This window comes from Lepisosteus platostomus, unplaced genomic scaffold, assembly GCF_059453375.1.
Source record: "Lepisosteus platostomus isolate fLepPlt1 unplaced genomic scaffold, fLepPlt1.hap1 Scaffold_40_H1, whole genome shotgun sequence".
Taxonomy (NCBI): Eukaryota; Metazoa; Chordata; class Actinopteri; order Semionotiformes; family Lepisosteidae; genus Lepisosteus; species Lepisosteus platostomus.
In genome coordinates, this window is record NW_028291664.1 from 621,769 (window position 1) to 639,138 (window position 17,370).

Consider the following 17,370-nt stretch of genomic DNA (forward strand, 5'->3'; position numbering starts at 1 on the left):
CAGAAATTTAGAGGATGTGTGTTTCCACACCTTCCTTGTTTGGGCTGATGTTAAAATGCCCACAGGGGTCTGCCTATTGTTCTGGGGTGCTACGAAATCTTCCAGTTTTTGGACGCTGACATCTCGGAGGGGAATATGGCCAATTGGGTGAGATCTTAGAAAACTTTTAACTGTCCCATAAATTGCAGGGCATGTGTCAGAGAGTGGGACGTCCAGCTTGGGTCTGACACCCCACACTCTGAACACCTCCCTACCTACCCAGAGCCTGGAAAAATAAGTCCAGGTACGCGCTGCAGGTGCTGTTGCAAAGCCTCTCAGCACAGAGGCCAGGAAAATGCACAGCAGCTTCGTAGCAATATCTGGGACAGACTTCCCCCCTGAGGGTAGCGGCCTGTACATTATTTCCCTTCTGAGTCTTTCCTGCTTCCCACCCCATAGAAATTGAAACATCAATCTCCTCAGCACCGCCGCAACACGGTGTGGGATTGGGAAGGTAGAAGCCAGAAAATTCAAGACAGGCAAGAGCTCGGCTTTGATGACCAGCACCTTCCCTGTCATGGTGAGGTCTCGGTCCTTCCATTGCATCAGTTTTTTGTTTAAGATTGGCAATTTGTTCTGCCAATTTACTGTTCCCATCTCTTCTCCAAAATACACCCCCAGGACCTTAATTCTCTTCTCTTGCAGCCTGAGATCATGTCCTTCTTTTGGCTCCCTCCAGTTCTGATAAAAAATCTCACTCTTAGATGTGTTAATTTTTGCGGAGGAAGCCAAAGAGAACCGATCACAGCACTGCAGAGCTCTGCTAATTGAGGCATTGTCAGAGAGGAGCAGGGTGACGTCATCCATGTATAGAGATGTCTTTACCTCTCCTCCCCCACTTCCAGGCACTGGTATCCCATTAATGGCCTGATCCTGGCGCAAGGCACAGGCTAAGGGCTCCATAGCCAAAACGAATAACAAGGGGGATAATGGGCAGCCCTGCCTCACCCCTGAACAGACTTCAAAGGTGCGTGATCTATTGCCATTAACCATGACTCTGCTGTTGCTACCTGTGTACAGCAGGTTAATCCACTTTCTCATGATGGGGCCAAACTTCATGTGCTCAAGTACCGATGTTAAGTACTGCCGGTTTAGGCGGTCAAAGGCCTTTTCTAGGTCTACACCTAAAATGCACAGAGGGAGGGAGCGATCCTCAGAGTACAGACAGACATCCCTCAACAAGGCCAGGTTGTCGCTCATCAGGCGTCCTGCTATCCCACATGTCTGTTCTTTCCCTACCAGTGAGGCCACTACATTTTGTAGGCGCAGGAAAAGGGCTTTGGACAGGATCTTAGTGTCCACGCCTAACAGGCTGAGGGGTCTCCAGTTCTTTATGTCATTTTTTGCTCCTTTCTTAAACAAGAGAGAGATAGTGCCTTCTCTTAAGGAGTCAGGCAGCAATTCTGTCTTGTAGCTTTCCTCGAATAGGAGCAGTAGCGGATCCTGAAGCAGATCCCAAAAGGTGCAATAAAATTCTTTAGGGAGCCCGTCAGCACCCGGAGTTTTCCCCTTCTGTAAGCTCTCCATAGCCTGTCTCAGCTCTTCTACTGTCAAATCCCTCTCAAGTACTTCCCTATCTTCTTCACTCAAAATGTTTTCTAGCTTTGAGGTAAAAAAATGAATATCTTCATCCTTTACCTCTGTAGAGCTGTACAGTCTTGAGTAGAAGGCCTCGGTGCAGGAGAGGATAGCACTCGGCTCTGTTCTCTCTCGTCCCTCCTCATCAACTACACTTTCCATGACAGTCTTGGAGCCTACCACTTTCCTGAAAAAGAAGCGAGTACACTTCTCATTTTCTTCCAAGAACTGCACTCTGCTTCTTAACAGCACTCCTCGACTACTTTCTTCGGCTATGCTCCGGATGTCCTTTTTTAAAAGGGCGATATCCTCGAGCACATCGAAGCCACTGTGCAGCATCGTGTAGAGACGCTGCAGCTGCCTCTGTTTCCTGGCTAGCACTCCTCTCCGTCTGGCAGCAGCCTTCCTTCCCTCAGCCATGAAAAAGGCCTTTGTCCTCACCTTCACCTCCTCCCACCACTCTCCTACTGACCCGTACAGACACTGCAAGGACAGCCACTGTGATAGTTTCTCCTTGTAGCGGGATACTACCCCCTCGTTCTCTAGCAGCTTTGTGTTGAGTTTCCAGAGGCCTGGGCCAAAGACAGTCCCGCCCTGGAGTTCCACTCTACACCCTAAAGCCTGATGATCTGAGAAGAAGACAGGCTGAAGAGTGACCCCAACAACTTTCACTCTCTCTGAGACAAAGCAATAGTCAATTCTGGAGCTGCTATTCCTCCCTGACCATGTATATCCTGCTGTTGTGGGATATATACATCTATATGTGTCTGAGAGTTTAAAGTCTTGAACTAAGTTTTGCAGGGCCAGTGAGCTGGAATCCAATTTTATCGGCGAGCTAGACTGCCTGTCTGTGTGCTCTAAGATACAATTAAAATCCCCTCCCACTATCACGTCTGTGCTGCATAACAATAGGGGGGAGAGTGCCTTGAGTAGCTCCACCCTTCCTCCTACGTCAGTAGGGCAATACACATTGATTAGCCGCAGGTTAACGGTCCCCCATTCCACATCCACACACAGCAACCTGCCATCTATGACCCGCTGAATACTTTTCAATTTGAATGCCCATCCTTTGAAAAGAATGGCCACGCCAGAGGCTCTGTTGTTATTGTCCCCTGACCAAACAGAAGGCCCTTTATCCCACCTATCTTCAAAACTTTTATACCTCTCTTGATAGGCTAAAGCACACTCCTGCAACATCAACACATCTCCCTCTCTCTGCTGGAGGTAATCAAAGACAGACTGGCATTTAACTCTGTCATTGATACCTCTTGTGTTAAGAGAAATTATGTTAAGAGCCATATTACATAAGAAAGTGGAACCGGTCTTTACAAAACACATTTCTCTTCGGTCTCACCTGTTACCTTTTTCTTTTTCTTTTTCTTCTTACCAATTTCCTGCCAGCCATCCTCTGAATGAGCCTTCATCAGGGTGGCAGCAGTAAAAGCGTTCACAGAGTCCATTTCAAGGAAGGGGGTAGAGGGAGGGGTGGAGAGGTTCCAGCTGTCCCCATCGCCATGCTCTCCTTCCTCCTCGCTCGGGGAGAAAACAGAGTCATTTTTTCTTTTCCTCAAGTCCAGCTCCTGGGAGCACTGAGGGGAAAGGGGTGCAGCCGATGCACCAGTCTCCTCTTCCCCCTCACCCACCAGCTGCTGCAGATCCTCCGTGATGGACTGGATGGAGGAGAGGAGGGCATCTGTAGCACTTGCAGAGTCTGAGAAAAGCAGCTCCGCTGAATCCTGGGTATCCTCGCTGGACCCGCTCCACCGGGGGGCCCCACACTGGCCCTCGTTCTGAGGAGCAGGAGTGGGGGAGGGGTCCTCGCTGTTCTCGGGGGTTTTCAAACCCTCGTGCTTGTCTGGTGCAGTCTGCGGTTGTGGGGGCGTAGTGGATTTCTCTTCCACCAGCCCCGGAGCCACAGCAGGACTGATCCTGGCTGGAGGCTGAGAGTCTTTGTCCAACAAGGGTTCTTTGTTTGACTTGTTGTTTGCTTTGGATTTTCGGGCCGGTTTGGCTGAAACAAGCACTGCCTCATCCTTTCTCATTTTGAGTTTATTGGCGTAGGCGTGAGGGCAGTTCTTAAAAACGTGTCCTTCCGAGCCACATAAATTGCACTTTGGCAGCATTGAACAGTCAGAGGCTAAATGTCCCTGTTTGCCACAGGTCTTGCAGCATTTCACAGTGCAGGACGATGCCAGGTGTCCCACAGCACCACAGCGCCGACACACCTTTGGTTGTCCCACATAAAACACATAGCCATTGCAGGCGCCCAGCCGGATTGTAGAGGGCAGGTGCCTTAAGCCTCCATTTACGCTGTCCGGTAGCAAGCGAACCTCGAATTTCCTTGCTCCTGTTTTTATACCATCAACATCTCTAACCTCAGTTCCATGGTGGACGGTGCAGTACTGGTTAAGCCAGGTGTGAATGTCCTCCGTCTTTGCCAGTTCCGAGAACATAACAACATGCACCGTTTTCCTCTCTCTCTGTGTCAGAGGCTGCAAGTTGATCTTCTCAAGTGCAGGAACTTTGCCTCTTTTTGCCTCAAACACATCCACGCATTGTTCAAACAGAGGATAGGTAGCAAATACAACCTCAAATGCTTTCTGACCTGGGAGAGCGAAGATGAAATCCAAGTGCCGAGGTTCAAAGCCAAGTTCCTTCTGTAACACTTTTCTGCTGAACTGCATACGATCCATGAAGAGGTCATCCAAGAGCTCAAAACGTACAGCATTCTTACGGGATCCAAAGGTTGCCATTTCAAAAACCGCAAATCGAACACTGCTTCCAACAAAAGAAAAACAATCCAACTACTCCACCTACAGGCTGATCAAGGTATCTCCCCTGCCAGGTAAGTATGAGTTAAACAGGCCCCTGCAAGCGGCCCGCACCCACAGCACAAATCGCGCAGCCTAGGCCACCTCCTCGCCCCGCACGCCACCGCCTCCTGCTGGGCCCACTCTTTCACACACTCACACGCCACACTAACACTCAAAAGTGTGGGCAAAACGAGAAAACGAGCGCGCCGTTTCCTACACATCTGCAGTCGCCGTTGCGCATTCGCAGCATGTCCCGGGATGCAATTCGGCCTCATTTGCATAACTCCAGACTGGCAGATCGCCACGCAAGCTCGCGACGTGCGCCTGCCACGCACCGAACAAACCTTTTCAGCAATTTCCAAAAAACGGGCCTGCTCGCCTGCCCACAAGGCTCCGTCTCTTACCTGCTCTCCAGAGCCTGCTGCCTTCTTTTCTTTTCTCTCGGCACCGCTGCAGTGCACACAACTCCTGCAGCGGGAGGGGGGGAGAAAGTTCCCACGCTCCGCCGCAGGGAAGGCTCGCTCCGTGCGCACACGTCCTTTCGATGCCAGTCCAACAAGTGCTCCGCATTAGCTGCGTCGGGGCTCCGGCGTGTCGCACCTCACCTCACCTCGCCCTACCCCCTCCTTGAATGTCTGCCGCTGGGCATGCCCCGCTCTCCTCCGCCTTATCTTATCGCGTGTGAGCACCGACAATGGCCACAATGCCGGGGAATGGCACCTGTAAAGTGTTAATTGGGGCACAGGAACAGCCCGTCTCGTCTCGGGGGGGCCGGCTTCAGAGACAATACAGCAAACACAGCGGGGCGGGGGAAGAAGACGACACCACACATGCGGGTACATTCAGCTCCGGCGGGAACGAGACATTTGTCGGTCTTTTCAAGTGCCGAGAGCCGAGCAATCCTTCACTTGTATCGTTTCTCCCCGGTGACTAGATCTGGCCCTGCGACTCTCGACTGGGCTCACCCCCGGGGCAGCCCAGCAGGTGTGAGCCTGGCCGGCACCCGGATAGGAGATTCCACCCCGGAAAAGCTCCGGTTGCTGCTGCTCCTGCAAGAGGTGTGACTGGGACCAGTAGGGAGCGCTCACCCTGCGGGCTGTGTGGCTCTCTTACGCCCCAGCCTCCTGATGGCGACACTCTGCTGCACAAACAGAGGTCAAACCGAGGTCCCGACCCTCCTTGGCCATTAGGAAACCCCAGGGCGTCTCTCAAAAAGAGACGCCGGGGGTGTCCCTCTGGTGTTAGTGCTCCCCTTTACCCATCAGTCGGGGTCTCCTCCTAATCCCCGTCTCACCTGTAACAATCAATGACGAGGCCCCCCTGTCCGTAAAATTTAGTACTCGCGCAAGAGACCGGGGGCAGAGCGCGAACGCGGTCCCCCGCCCCCCACAAAGTGCGCGCTCCGGGTCCTGCAACACAGCGGAAGGGCAGCGAGAAGGAGCCTCTTGCTCTGACGCCGCAAGGCCACAAGAGGGCGGAGGCACCGCGCGCCCGGCCGACGTGTTGGACCGGTGCGCTTTACGTGCTGAAATAAACACGCGAAAGCCCCGAAATGTTTCCAGAGTGCTGTGCACTGGAGGTTTTTGTCTGGTGAAGACTTGCCTGGTGCTCCTCCGTGCAGATTGTTTGTCCTCCTCCAGTGCGGGACGAGCCAACACAAGGGAGCGCATTCGCCAACATCCAGGCACGCAATGCGATTTGGAAAGCAGCTCCTTTCCAAAGAGTTGCACACGAACGATCCTTCAGTCCCGCTCGGGGGGCACGGAAGCCCCGCCACACACAGCTTCAAGTAGCGAGTCAGGCGCCGGGGCTTTCGCTTACGGCCACACCACCCTGAACACGCCCGATCTCGTCTGATCTCGGAAGCTAAGCAGCGTCGGGCCTGGTTAGTACTTGGATGGGAGACTGCCTGGGAATACCAGGTGCTGTAAGCTTTTGCTCTCCCGGCCAGCAGGGGTCGCCGTTGGTGCCGTAGGCTTTGGGAGGAAAACCTGCAGGATGGAAAGGTGATCTATAGCCTCATCTCTAGAGATGTTTTGTTGCTGTGGCATGTGTGTGACCCATATTCAAAAAAAAAAACCCGTCTGTAAAACGAATATCGAAGCTGCCTCTAAATCTGCAAATGAAGATGAGTCGATAAACCACTCGTTTTTCGTATAACTAGACATATATTCATTTGTTACCGATTTCATTCATTGAGCACGGATACAGTAGAGGTACAGCCATTCACTGTTTGACATGTCTGCACTGGTACAGAACCGAGCAATCAGAAAACGGGTGAAACTGTCTTTAGACTCAGCATACAGTACCGAGGCCCCCCATGACCAAATAAAGGCTAACCTCGATAATCAGCCTAAAGAACGCAGACTACAGCAAAACGACTGACTTTGAAAAGGGAATGAACGTCCGGAAGGAGTAGTGGAACTAGCTTGAGATGCTTCTCCGGACCCCTAACTAAAAGCCAGCGAGAACCAGCAGCGGCGTCCACTCCTGTCGAACCGGGATCCTTCCGCAGCCACGCAGCTCGTGGTGTCCTAACCCTCCCGTATCTGATTTTGGACCAAGCACATCAGGGGAGAGCGCGAACGCAGTCCCCCACTTTTAGAAATTATGCAGTCGAGATTCCCACATTTGGGGAATTCGCAGGGGTCAACACAGCCGGAGTGCAATGGCCGAGCCTCGCCCTGGGTGAACCTCCTTCTTGATCAAGGTATCTCCCCTGCCAGGTAAGTATGAGTTAAACAGGCCCCTGCAAGCGGCCCGCACCCACAGCACAAATCGCGCAGCCTAGGCCACCTCCTCGCCCCGCACGCCACCGCCTCCTGCTGGGCCCACTCTTTCACACACTCACACGCCACACTAACACTCAAAAGTGTGGGCAAAACGAGAAAACGAGCGCGCCGTTTCCTACACATCTGCAGTCGCCGTTGCGCATTCGCAGCATGTCCCGGGATGCAATTCGGCCTCATTTGCATAACTCCAGACCGGCAGATCGCCACGCAAGCTCGCGATGTGCGCCTGCCACACACCGAACAAACCTTTTCAGCAATTTCCAAAAAACGGGCCTGCTCGCCTGCCCACAAGGCTCCGTCTCTTACCTGCTCTCCAGAGCCTGCTGCCTTCTGTGCTTTTCTCTCGGCACCGCTGCAGTGCACACAACTCCTGCAGCGGGAGGGGGGGAGAAAGTTCCCGCGCTCCGCCGCAGGGAAGGCTCGCTCCGTGCGCACACGTCCTTTCGATGCCAGTCCAACAAGTGCTCCGCATTAGCTGCGTCGGGGCCTCACCTCACCTCGCACTGCCCCCTCCTTGAATGTCTGCCGCTGGGCATGCCCCGCTCTCCTCCGCCTTATCTTATCGCGTGTGAGCACCGACAATGGCCACAATGCCGGGGAATGGCACCTGTAAAGTGTTAATTGGGGCACAGGAACAGCCCGTCTCGTCTCGGGGGGGCCGGCTTCAGAGACAATACAGCAAACACAGCGGGGCGGGGGAAGAAGACGACACCACACATGCGGGTACATTCAGCTCCGGCGGGAATGAGACATTTGTCGGTCTTTTCAAGTGCCGAGAGCCGAGCAATCCTTCACTTGTATCGTTTCTCCCCGGTGACTAGATCTGGCCCTGCGACTCTCGACTGGGCTCACCCCCGGGGCAGCCCAGCAGGTGTGAGCCTGGCCGGCACCCGGATGGGAGATTCCACCCAGGAAAAGCTCCGGTTGCTGCTGCTCCTGCAAGAGGTGTGACTGGGACCAGTAGGGAGCGCTCACCCTGCGGGCTGTGTGGCTCTCTTACGCCCCAGCCTCCTGATGGCGACACTCTGCTGCACAAACAGAGGTCAAACCGAGGTCCCGACCCTCCTTGGCCATTAGGAAACCCCAGGGCATCTCTCAAAAAGAGACGCCGGGGTTGTCCCTCTGGTGTTAGTGCTCCCCTTTACCCATCAGTCGGGGTCTCCTCCTAATCCCCATTTCACCTGTAACAATCAATGACGAGGCCCCCCTGTCCGTGAGATTTAGTACTCGCGCAAGAGACCGGGGGCAGAGCGCGAACGCGGTCCCCCGCCCCCCACAAAGTGCACGCTCCGGGTTCCCTCTCGGGGCCCTGCAACACAGCGGAAGGGCAGCGAGAAGGAGCCTCTTGCTCTGATGCCGCAAGGCCACAAGAGGGCGGAGGCGCCGCGCGCCCGGCCGACGTGTTGGACCGGTGCGCTTTACGTGCTGAAATAAACACGCGAAAGCCCCGAAATGTTTCCAGAGTGCTGTGCACTGGAGGTTTTTGTCTGGTGAAGACTTGCCTGGTGCTCCTCCGTGCAGATTGTTTGTCCTCCTCCAGTGCGGGACGAGTCAACACAAGGGAGCGCATTCGCCAACATCTGATGAGGCCTAATTTGGGAAAGCTCAGAAACACTTAATTATTTCTTATTAATAAGCCTCGCCGCTACACCGCCCAAAGCACTTCTAAAACAGGAGATTCGCATTTGGGAATGCGCCCTGCCCTACAAATAAAACAGGTCTACGGGTCTGAAACCTGCTCCACGGAAAACAGCTCTGTTGCACTTTTGATCAAAGGGAGATTCGCTGTTCTTACTTTTTGATGACATAACACCCAAAGGGGCTTCTTTGGAGCTGGATTCCAACCAGCATCCTTAAGTTTCTTGGCGGTATCCTTAACAGTCCTCTGTTCGGTCGACAAGGGACTGAAGGGGGCAGCTTTCCTCACACATACAGTGCAATGTACTGTAGTGTTCCCCTTCATTGAATTTGCAGTTCTGCATCAGACCTCTAACTTGTTTCCTTAGCTTGGATTTAAGCCACGAAGCAGGCTTCTACTGTATAAACGTCTAGAGGAATCACAAACTATTTGAGAGGCCACCATCCCAGGGGGAACTGACAGTCTATCCCTAAACACCTAGCGCAGTCTCTCGAGAGACTGTCAAAAATCGCTTTCTCCGTTTGCGTTGCAAGTAAGTGAAAACACGGTCTCAAGCCAGAGCCACTTGGCAGCAGCGGCACGTAAATACCGTTACTGTTACTGCTCGATACCGACGTTACCCTACTATACCATGTTCAGCCACCGCTAGAAAATGCACGGCTCTAGAACCGGAGCAAACAACAGGAGGGCCAACGCCGAACAGGCACACGTGTCAGACATGGAGCGCGACAAGGATGGGATTCGAACCCATGCGTGCAGAGCACAACAGATTAGCAGTCCATCACCTTAACCACTCGGCCACCTCGTCGAGGGATCGGGGCTGTCCAGACATGGGTTGGCGCGCTCCAGATGATCTTTTTCTTTTTTTTCCCTCGTACTCGAGGGTCATTTTCCTGTTCCACGTGCGATTTCAACATTTTCCTTGGGAGATGTCAAGCCAGCAAGCCACTGCTGTGGTTCAGTGGCCAGTGTGGAGTTCAGTGGCCCTGTTGTACACAGAAAGCACATTGAGCTCCTTGGACATGAAAAGTTCCAGATAAAAGCCATTTGTCACCCTTTCTCTTGGTGTTGATGTTGCTATTGTATGTAAAGGTGGCAACTTGCTCAGCGAGCAGGCGGAGCACACACCGAATGCAGATGTGTCTGAGTGGTGTGTCCAAGTGGCTGCAAAAGGACAGCTCTCCTGGGGCACCGTGGCTTAGTTGCTTAAGGCGCCTGTCTAATAAACAGGAGACCCTGGCTCCGAATCCCAGCGGTGCCTTTTTTGTTCTGTCTTCTCGAACAGAACTGGTCATTATGGACAACCGCCTACGGCTAGCCTTAATTAAATGCAAGCATTCATTTCCTGTCTGAACGACTTGTTTTCCTTAAAATGGATGCAACTTGCAAAACATGAAATACAAACCTTGCTAATCAGCGCTCGCGGCTGGCAAAAAAAAAAAGAAGTCAGCAATGTTTTTTTCTTTACCCTTAACCCTGCTAATGGAGAAGAGTTAAACGACCGAGTCTATGCAGCTTAAACGGTCCGCACGTCGGGTTCTTAGCTGAAAGGGTGGTAAATCACGCTCACCCCAGTCCTTAATCTTTTAAAGAGGATACAAAATTGAACCTAGTCGCCACATCACATACATCCTGTTCAACGATAAAAAGGTAACGTCTATCCTCGCTCCAGAGTCAATCTCACGTTGAGGGCATATTTTTTTCCACTTTACCATGAGTCGGGCTCGGCTGCAAAGAGGCAAGAGCAGAGCAATGAGGTCACGGGGACAGGGGAGTCACACGCTGGCTGTTTGAACACGCGGAAGATCACTGAGGGATCCACAGTATGTGGACCCTCCGTGCGCCATCAGTCCACACTCCGGACTCTGAATCCTGCCATCCGAGTTAAGATCTCGGCGGAACCTGAGGCGCAGTTCTTTCTTAAAACGTAATCTGGTGAGCATTTCTAGAAATGTACTTGTATAGATGCAGCCTTTAATGTGTTGCTAGGTTAAAATTGATGACTTCTTGAACTTCAGTAGGCAACTGCCCTCTTGAGTTCGGATTTAATTTCTTTATTACAGGGGCGCTTTTATGAAGACAGAGTCATGTTCAGGTACTTTGCTTGATGGAGGAAGCTCATTTCGGACTCTGTGATCTGCTCACCTGGAAAGGTCTGCTGTACTACTACAAGAGAGAAGTAGAGTCTGGAAGAAGGGACAATTTTATGATGCTTTGGAAGATAATTTTTTTTTCTTTGAAATCGAAATGAATCAGAATATCAGTGCAAAAGACAAACTCTTGGTTTGGTTTAAAGAGATATGGTTTTAAAACAGACAAAATGTAGAAAACAGGTGTTTCTCACTTTTGGAAAAGAATGGACCGGGGGTAATATTTTACTAGTTGCAGTACTGATCTCACTGGGTTACAGTCATGCAGTGTCACACCAGGGCCAGTGGTGCAATGGATAACGCGTCTGACTACGGATCAGGAGATTGCAGGTTCGACTTCTGTCTGGCTCGGGTCGTCTTTAAACGCATCGGGCTACTCCCTAAGTAGTCTGTGCTACTTACTGCATTGTAATCGTACCCAGTAAGAGATTTCCTTCATGTAAATGAACTGCACCTGACAGCTTTAGAAAAACACCTGGGCTCAGTATGGTGCTGAGAGCTCAGCGTTGCTGTTCTAATTAGCACGCACTGCATCGGCTATGAGCCCGAACTTTTCAATTATTCCGATCAGTAAGTCAACACGTAGTCCACATGAACGGTAGAAATATTCTCTTGTCTGTCTCTTGTTTGTATAGAACTGAATGTCCCTGACAATGTACTGTTAGTTTTAATTGAAGAACGGCATTTGTGTTCAAATATACCAGACAAGTTTATGTAACTGCTCATGCGACACTCAGTTGTAATTAGTCAAGAAATAAAGTCGAACAACAGCTGCGGGTTTGATTCTGAACGTATGAGATTGCAGCGCCTTTTACTTCCATTGACAAATGATAGAGATTCGAAGAGAGATCCTTCAGACCAGCAAGCAAACCCACGGCTATTTCGGTTTTCTATCTAGGCAACGTCGGTGTCTGCAATAGCATACGTTGGTGCCGCAGGCTTTGGGAGGAAAACCTGCAGGATGGAAAGGTGATCTATAGCCTCATCTCTAGAGATGTTTTGTTGCTGTGGCATGTGTGTGACCCATATTAAAAAAAAAAAAACCCGTTTGTAAAACGAATATCGAAGCTGCCTCTAAATCTGCAAATGAAGATAAGTCGATAAACCACTTGTTTTTCGTATAACTAGACATATATTCATTTGTTACTGATTTCATTCATTGAGCACGGATACAATAGAGGTACAGCAATTCACTGTTTGACATGTCTGGTACAGAACCTACAGAACCTAGCAATCAGAAAACGGGTGAAACTGTCTTTAGACTCAGCATACAGTACTGAGGCCCCCCATGACCAAATAAAGGCTAACCTCGATAATCAGCCTAAAGAACGCAGACTACAGCAAAACGACTGACTTTGAAAAGGGAATGAACGTCCGGAAGGAGTAGTGGAACTAGCTTGAGATGTTTTTCCGGACCCCTAACTAAAAGCCACCGAGAACCAGCAGCGGCGTCGATTCCTTTCGAACCGGGATTCTTCCGCAGCCACGCAGCTCGTGGTGTCCTAACCCACCCGTATCTGATTTTGGACCAAGCACATCAGGGGAGAGCGCGAACGCAGTCCCCCACTACCAGAAATTATGCAGTCGAGATTCCCACATTTGGGGAATTCGCAGGGGTCAGCACAGCCGGAGTGCAATGGCCGAGCCTCGCCCTGGGTGAACCGATTTCGATTTTTAAGAACTTGATTTTCTTTTCACAAAAAAATACAGGACATCACAAATCAGAAAGCTTTACATTAATATACATACTTAAAACAGTATATATGATCACATCTCATTACATTTTGACACGGTAACAGTTACATAGCAACAATTTTCTTTTTTTCTGGTGCAAATCACATTCTTTACTTAAACATGATAATGTTTTTCACAGTTTCTTGAGATATTGACCTATGCTCTCTATTTCCCACAGATTTTCTGCTTCCTCCCTCCCTTCTCTCCACAGATCTCTGAGGTAATAGTTATCTCGGGTGATGAACAGGGCCAGGCTACCTGCTGCCTTGACTGGGACCTCGATGCCTTTGAACAGCCCCATGTTCCTCACTCTCCACAGGGCGTCTTTCCCACTGTTCACCACGGCCCAGATCCTGTCAAACACGTCGGGAGGAAGTTTGACAGGAGAGATGCCGTATATGACGAAAGCAGCGGTCAGGGTAAATTGGGGCGAGAGAGCCTGCAACCAATCTTCAAACTGTGCCCAGAAGGCCCAGAAGGCCTTAGCAAAAAAGCAGGACCACAGGAGATGGGTCACAGTCTCCCCCTCGCCGCAGCCCACCCTAACGCAGCGAGGGCTGGGGGTGAGGCCCCTACGGTACAAGAAAGTTCGTACCGGTAAGCACTGGTGGACGACACTCCAGGCAAAATCTCTGTGAATGTTGCACAGAAACTTAGAGGATGTGTGTTTCCACACCTTCCTTGTTTGGGCTGATGTTAAAATGCCCACAGGGGTCTGCCTATTGTTCTGGGGTGCAACAAAATCTTCCAGTTTTTGAACGCTGACATCTCGGAGGGGAATATGGCCAATTGGGTGAGATCTTAGAAAACTTTTAACTGTCCCATAAATTGCAGGGCATGTGTCAGAGAGTGGGACGTCCAGCTTGGGTCTGACATCCCACACTCTGAACACCTCCTTACCTACCCAGAGCCTGGAAAAATAAGTCCAGGTACGCGCTGCAGGTGCTGTTGCAAAGCCTCTCAGCACAGAGGCCAGGAAAATGCACAGCAGCTTCGTAGCAATATCTGGGACAGACTTCCCCCCTGAGGGTAGCGGCCTGTACATTATTTCCCTTCTGAGTCTTTCCTGCTTCCCACCCCATAGAAATTGAAACATCAATCTCCTCAGCACCGCCGCAACACGGTGTGGGATTGGGAAGGTAGAAGCCAGAAAATTCAAGACAGGCAAGAGCTCGGCTTTGATGACCAGCACCTTCCCTGTCATGGTGAGGTCTCGGTCCTTCCATTGCATCAGTTTTTTGTTTAAGATTGGCAATTTGTTCTGCCAATTTACTGTTCCCATCTCTTCTCCAAAATACACCCCCAGGACCTTAATTCTCTTCTCTTGCAGCCTGAGATCATGTCCTTCTTTTGGCTCCCTCCAGTTCTGATAAAAAATCTCACTCTTAGATTTGTTAATTTTTGCGGAGGAAGCCAAAGAGAAACGCTCACAACACTGCAGAGCTCTGCTAATTGAGGCATTGTCAGAGAGGAGCAGGGTGACGTCATCCATGTATAGAGATGTCTTTACCTCTCCCCCCCCACTTCCAGGCACTGGTATCCCATTAATGGCCTGATCCTGGCGCAAGGCACAGGCTAAGGGCTCCATAGCCAAAACGAATAACAAGGGGGATAATGGGCAGCCCTGCCTCACCCCTGAACAGACTTCAAAGGGGTGTGATCTATTGCCATTAACCATTACTCTGCTGTTGCTACCTGTGTACAGCAGGTTAATCCACTTTCTCATGATGGGGCCAAAATTCATGTGCTCAAGTACCGATGTTAAGTACTGCCGGTTTAGGCGGTCAAAGGCCTTTTCTAGGTCTACACCTAAAATGCACAGAGGGAGGGAGCGATCCTCTGAGTACAGACAGACATCCCTCAACAAGGCCAGGTTGTCGCTCATCAGGCGTCCTGCTATCCCACAAGTCTGTTCTTTCCCTACCAGTGAGGCCACTACATTTTGTAGGTGCAGGAAAAGGGCTTTGGACAGGATCTTAGTGTCCACGCCTAACAGGCTGAGGGGTCTCCAGTTCTTTATGTCATTCTTTGCTCCTTTCTTAAACAGGAGAGAGATAGTGCCTTCTCTTAAGGAGTCAGGCAGCAATTCTGTCTTATAGCTTTCCTCGAATAGGAGCAGTAGCGGATCCTGAAGCAGATCCCAAAAGGTGCAATAAAATTCTTTAGGGAGCCCGTCAGCACCCGGAGTTTTCCCCTTCTGTAAGCTCTCCATAGCCTGTCTCAGCTCTTCTACTGTCAAATCCCTCTCAAGTACTTCCCTATCTTCTTCACTCAAAACGTTTTCTAGCTTTGAGGTAAAAAAAAAGAATTTCTTTATCCTTTACCTCTGTAGAGCTGTACAGTCTTGAGTAGAAGGCCTCGGTGCAGGAGAGGATAGCACTCGGCTCTGTTCTCTCTCGTCCCTCCTCATCAACTACACTTTCCATGACAGACTTGGAGCCCACCACTTTCCTGAAAAAGAAGCGAGTACACTTCTCATTTTCTTCCAAGAACTGCACTCTGCTTCTTAACAGCACTCCTCGACTACTTTCTTCGGCTATGCTCCGGATGTCCTTTTTTAAAAGGGTGATATCCTCGAGCACATCGAAGCCACTGTGCAGCATCGTGTAGAGACGCTGCAGCTGCCTCTGTTTCCTGGCTAGCACTCCTCTCCGTCTGGCAGCAGCCTTCCTTCCCTCAGCCATGAAAAAGGCCTTTGTCCTCATCTTCACCTCCTCCCACCACTCTCCTACTGACCCGTACAGACACTGCAAGGACAGCCACTGTGATAGTTTCTCCTTGTAGCGGGATACTACCCCCTCGTTCTCTAGCAGCTTTGTGTTGAGTTTCCAGAGGCCTGGGCCAAAGACAGTCCCGCCCTGGAGTTCCACTCTACACCCTAAAGCCTGATGATCTGAGAAGAAGACAGGCTGAAGAGTGACCCCAACAACTTTCACTCTCTCTGAAACAAAGCAATAGTCAATTCTGGAGCTGCTATTCCTCCCTGACCATGTATATCCTGCTGTTGTGGGATATATACATCTATATGTGTCTGAGAGTTTAAAGTCTTGAACTAAGTTTTGCAGGGCCAGTGAGCTAGAATCCAATTTTATCGGAGAGCTAGACTGCCTGTCTGTGTGCTCTAAGATACAGTTAAAATCCCCTCCCACTATCACGTCTGTGCTACTTAACAATAGGGGGGAGAGTGCCTTGAGTAGCTCCTCCCTTCCTCCCACGTCAGTAGGACAATACACATTGATTAGCCGCAGGTTAACGGTCCCCCATTCCACATCCACACACAGCAACCTGCCATCTATGACCCTCTGAATACTTTTCAATTTGAAAGCCCATCCTTTGAAAAGAATGGCCACGCCAGAGGCTCTGTTGTTATTGTCCCCTGACCAAACAGAAGGCCCTTTATCCCACCTATCTTCAAAGCTTTTATACCTCTCTTGATAGGCTAAAGCACACTCCTGCAACATCAACACATCTCTCTCTCTCTGCTGGAGGTAATCAAAGACAGACTGGCATTTAACTCTGTCATTGATACCTCTGGTGTTAAGAGAAATTATGTTTAGAGCCATATTACATAAGAAAGTGGAACCAGTCTTTACAAAACACATTTCTCTTCGGTCTCACCTGTTACCTTCTTCTTTTTCTTCTTACCAATTTCCTGCCAGCCATCCTCTGAATGAGCCTTCATCAGGATGGCAGCAGTAAAAGCGTTCACGGAGTCCATTTCAAGGAAGGGGGTAGAGGGAGGGGTGGAGGGGTTCCAGCTGTCCCCATCTCCTTCCTCCTCGCTCGGGGAGAAAACAGAGTCATTTTTCCTTTTCCTCAAGTCCAGCTCCTGGGAGCACTGAGGGGAAAGGGGTGCAGCCGATGCACCAGTCTCCTCTTCCCCCTCACCCACCAGCTGCTGCAGATCCTCCGTGATGGACTGGATGGAGGAGAGGAGGGCATCTGTAGCACTTGCAGAGTTTGAGAAAAGTTTGAGAAAAGCAGCTCCGCTGAATCCTGGGTATCGTCGCTGGACCCGCTCCACCGGGGGGCCCCACACTGGCCCTCGTTCTGAGGAGCAGGAGTGGGGGAGGGGTCCTCGCTGTTCTCTGGGGTTTTCAAACCCTCGTGCTTGTCTGGTGCAGTCTGCGGTTGTGGGAGCGTAGTGGATTTCTCTTCCACCGGCCCCGGAGCCACAGCAGGACTGATCCTGGCTGGAGGCTGAGACTCTTTGTCCAACAAGGGTTCTTTGTTTGACTTGTTGTTTGCTTTGGCTTTTCGGGCCGGTTTGGCTGAAACAAGCACTGCCTCATCCTTTCTCATTTTGAGTTTATTGGCGTAGGCGTGAGGGCAGTTCTTAAAAACGTGTCCTTCCGAGCCACATAAATTGCACTTTGGCAGCATTGAACAGTCAGAGGCTAAATGTCCCTGTTTGCCACAGGTCTTGCAGAATTTCACAGTGCAGGACGATGCCAGGTGTCCCACAGCACCACAGCGCCGACACACCTTTGGTTGTCCCACATAAAAAACATAGCCATTGCAGGCGCCCAGCCGGATTGTAGAGGGCAGGTGCCTTAAGCCTCCATTTACATTGTCTGGTAGCAAGCGAACCTCAAATTTCCTTGCTCCTGTTTTTATACCGTCAA

General features: G+C 50.8%; 4 non-coding genes across 4 annotated transcripts; 1 reads left to right on the forward strand and 3 right to left on the reverse strand.

The window, feature by feature from the left end:
- Positions 1-6,245: 6,245 nt before the first annotated feature.
- LOC148634190 (5S ribosomal RNA) lies at positions 6,246-6,364 on the forward strand. The gene has a single exon (XR_015933746.1). It is a non-coding gene; the product is annotated as a 5S ribosomal RNA (ribosomal RNA).
- A 636-nt stretch (positions 6,365-7,000) lies between these two features.
- LOC148634191 (U1 spliceosomal RNA) lies at positions 7,001-7,164 on the reverse strand. The gene has a single exon (XR_015933729.1). It is a non-coding gene; the product is annotated as a U1 spliceosomal RNA (small nuclear RNA).
- Positions 7,165-9,587: 2,423 nt separating this feature from the next.
- On the reverse strand, positions 9,588-9,669 carry trnas-gcu (transfer RNA serine (anticodon GCU)). The gene has a single exon. It is a non-coding gene; the product is annotated as a tRNA-Ser (tRNA).
- A 2,880-nt stretch (positions 9,670-12,549) lies between these two features.
- On the reverse strand, positions 12,550-12,719 carry LOC148634193 (U1 spliceosomal RNA). The gene has a single exon (XR_015933731.1). It is a non-coding gene; the product is annotated as a U1 spliceosomal RNA (small nuclear RNA).
- Between the last annotated feature and the right edge of the window lie 4,651 nt (positions 12,720-17,370).